At 54.6% G+C, this 3,872-nt stretch overlaps 1 long non-coding RNA gene across 1 annotated transcript; it reads left to right on the top strand.

Moving 5' to 3' along the window:
* On the top strand, positions 1 to 3,511 carry LOC122906959. Its single transcript, XR_006384643.1, has 4 exons — positions 1 to 38; positions 1,634 to 1,827; positions 2,414 to 2,473; positions 3,419 to 3,511. It is a non-coding gene; the product is annotated as an uncharacterized LOC122906959 (long non-coding RNA).
* Positions 3,512 to 3,872: the final 361 nt, after the last annotated feature.

Below are 3,872 nucleotides of genomic sequence, written 5' to 3'. Positions count from 1 at the left end.
AGCCGCACAGGGCCAACGGAGTCTGGCGCTGGCTCAGGGTGAGTGCAGGTGCTGGGGAGACCCGACCCCTGGGGCGCCGATGCAGCACCAAGGGCCCCACTTCCTAGAAGCCAGCCTGGCCTCCTAGAGTCCTGTACTCCCATGAATCTGCATCCCATCTATTCCCCAAACTGGCCCTCATGGTCCTGCCCATGCCTTCGACAGAACCAGGGTCATTGTCCACATACTTATAGGAATATCATTAAAGAGACTTTAGACCAGATCTCATCCCATTTATCTAGACTCCTTTTGCCCTGGCCTAGGCATTTTCCTAACTCGTGCTCCCAGGTGTCCCCATTGGCCCAACAGTTCCTTCCTCAGGCTATACAAATCTTGCAAATGATTATTTGCAAGAGTGAGTTGAGAGACTCTGATCCAAAAGGACATGGGGCCCATGGTACTCTGTCTCTTGCTCTGTGCTTTTGTTTTGATGGAACACATCTTTGGGGCCCCTAGGGTGAGGAACAGGGGCCTCACTGCACTGCACGGCAGTCCGGAAGGCCAGTCATTTATCACCGGCATCGAGCCCTTTACAGGGACAGGACTGGATATAATCCCCTTCTGTGGCCAATGAACATGCTGCATCCTATAGCCTACGTGCCCTCCTATCCTAAGCCCTCTCACTTAAAACGTCTGTGTTCTCATCTCAAGAATGAGATGTGTTGGGTGCCGGGGTGGCTCAGGGGGTTCAGCCTCTGCCTGCAGCTCAGGTCATGGTCTCATGATCCTGGGATCGAGGCCCACGTCAGGGTCTCTGCTTAGCGTGGAGGCCTGCTTCCCCCTGACTGGCTGGCTATCTTTCTGCCTACTTGTGACCCCTCTCTCTCTCTCTCTGTCAAATAAATAAATAAATAATCTTTCAAAAAAATAAAAATAATGGGCTATGTCATGAGAAATTACAGGATCCATGCCACTCCTGCAGGGACGTGCTACCAATACTCTGCTCACAAAAGGACCTGAGATACTAGCAAGTTCAGACATCATTTTTTTCAATTCTTTGTATGGATATCAAGAACATTTTCTCTTTTCCTTTAAGGTTTCTTTCTTTCTTTCTTTTTTTAAATTTCATTTCTTATTTGACAGACAGAGATCACAAGTAGGCAGAGAGGCAGGCTGAGACAGAGAGGGGAAGTAGGCTCCCCACTGAGTAGAGAGCCCGATGCGGGGCTCGATCCCAGGACCCTGAGATCATGACCTGAGCCAAAGGCAGAGGCTTTAACCCACTGAGCCACACAGACACCCCTTCCTTAAAGGGTTCTTAATTGATTGGTTGATTGATGGATTGAGAGGGAGGCAGGGGGAGAGTGGGGAGAAGCAGAGGGAGAGACAGAATCCTCAAGCAGACACTGCCCTATGGACACAGCCCTACGAGGAGCGCAGCCTCAGGACACGGAGACCATGACCTGAAGCAAAACCAAGAGCCTTAGGCTGAACCCAATGAGACACTGAGTCACGCGATTGTTTTTCGGACTCTGGGCTCTCTTGTCCCACCTCTTGCATAAGTCCCTGAGATCTGGGGGCTCATTCTGCCCTCCAAGCCCCAACCCTCCTGGTGGCCACAGCACTGACTCATGTCTCCTCTGATTCACCTCAGGGGAAAAATGGTTCAACGAGGAAAAGGAATAAGACCTCGATACTATGGAACACTCGGGCCAGTTCCTTGGAGGCCATTGTTGATTACCTGGTGACTGCCGTCATAAAACAAGATCTAAACTATGTTCATATGTTTCTGGAAATATACCGCACATTTGCTACCACCCAGGAGGTGCTGGCACTCCTCTTTGCAAGGTGAGCACCCTCCCCTGCCCCTAACTGCTCCGTGGGATTTGGCCAATGCCTGGTTGTGAGACTTTGGCAGGACCCCAAGCTTCCCCAAGCTTCCCTTGCTCCTAACTGGGGCAGAGGTATTATAGGTACTCAGGGAGGTCTTGTAGGGAAAGAATACTTGGGAGACTGTGCCAGTGGAAAAGTATGCTGGAGGGCCTGTGGGCATGCTCTTTGAACATTCCCGTGCCCTCATGATGAAGCCTCTGCCTCATTCCTGACTCTCAATGTGATCTTGAGCTGGGCTCCTTTGCCATTGAAAGGGAGATCTGAGATTCCTTCTGGGGTCTGTGTCTGGGTGAATCCAGAGCAGGCATCCCTGAGGGTGAGCAGGGGCCAGGCCCACTCAGATATCGGTGATGGGCTGGTTGGGGCCCTTTCATTCAGCAAGCATTCAGGAAGCCCCAGTAGGTGGAGGCAATTATCTAGGAGCTGAATGGGGTCCCTGCACAGAACAGACAGCACCCCAGGGCTGCAGGCTAGTCGAGGGTCAGGCGGTGAGAGCCAACATCCACAGACATCTCATGCGATGCCCCCTGGCCTCCTCTAGATTCGGATGTGTTTACTCCACGGATGACGAGGTCGGCGGGCCCCAGGAGCAGCACAACATGTGAGTAAACTTTGGCTGCTCCAGGAGGGCCTTCCCTCTCCAGCAGGGTAGTGAGGGTACTGTGAGTTCGAGGGGCTGCTGGACCTTCACGCACACCTCTGTGATTCCTGCTTTACGGTAAAGGTCTGAGAGCTTCTGCTGGAAACTGGGAAGGTGCCCTGGGGAGCTGGGGTAGGAGTGTGAGCACTGTGGGAGAGCAGAGGGGGATCGAGGACAGCTTCAACCCCTGAGAGGGTCATGCTCCATCTCTGCGCCCTCCCAGCCCTCTCTCTACCCCAATTCTGGGACCCAGAATGCAGGATTTAGGAACCATCGCACAGCATTCTGTTGGCACCTGCATGCTGGGTGCTCAGAGGGGGCTCAGGGAGAGTGGTGACCCAGTAGAGCTCAGGGAGCAGACATCCCACACCCTGTGGGAGGTGAGTGTCAGTGGAAACAGACCTAAAGATCACAGGAGAGTCCATCCATACCTAGTGAATGGGCAGAGGAGGTAACGGTGGAGGTATGTGGAGGGTCCCGGGAAGGCCTGGCTAGAGACAGAGTCCCTTTGTTCCCTCCTGGGATGGATCTTCATGGAGCAGAGGCGAGTGCAGTGAGGATAATTAAGAGGCCAGACACCACCCCTCCCTGGGCACATGCAGTTGAATTCAACTGGCACGTGGGCAAGGAGACAGACTGAGGAGTGCGTCCAGCTCCCCTAAGAAGTCCAGAAATGCTCACCCCATTGATCAAGGACTCCCACTCCTAGCGGCTTTTGGCCAGCCTGCCGGGTGGGAGCAGGCCTGTCTCGGAAGGACTGCCAGGTCGCAGGTGGACAAGGAGTCCGACAGGTCTGGGACAGGAGCTGGAAGCCCAGGGGCCCAGGTTCCCACAGGGGTTCCCGGGAATATTGGTTTGGATGCGTACCCTGTGCTCTGACTTCTCTGCCTCCATGTCTGTCCCCAGGGCCGTCTATGCCATCCTGGATACGTGGGTGGAAAGGTATCCAGGGGATTTTGTGCAGCCTCCGGACTTTCCCAGCTTGCACGCGCTGCTGGCCTACCTGCAGGTCAATGTGCCAGGCTCGGACCTGCAGCGCCGTGCCCAGCTTCTGTTGCCAGAAAGGCAGCGCGCTGAGACCACAGAGCCAGAGGCTGGGGGTGAGGAGGACTGGGGGTGACTGATGTGGGCCTGAGGAGGAGGCAGGGTGGGCCACCCTGAGGAAGCCTCCGTAGATTGTCGTTGGGCCGAGAGAAGTGAGACGTCTCAGATCCCTGTCCCCATGGGCCTCCATTGGGGACACCTTCCAGGGGCTGGGTCTTGAACGCAGACCACGCTGAGTGGTGGTGGGGAAAGGGAAAGGCAAAAGGGAAGTCAATCAAGCTGATGATGTTTTCTCTTCTTGGAGCTACAGCACCGG

The sequence above is a fragment of the Neovison vison genome, chromosome 5 (assembly GCF_020171115.1).
Source record: "Neovison vison isolate M4711 chromosome 5, ASM_NN_V1, whole genome shotgun sequence".
Lineage (NCBI taxonomy): Eukaryota > Metazoa > Chordata > Mammalia > Carnivora > Mustelidae > Neogale > Neogale vison.
Note: the sequence above shows the minus strand (reverse complement) of the source record. Positions and strands in the feature narration are given on the sequence as shown.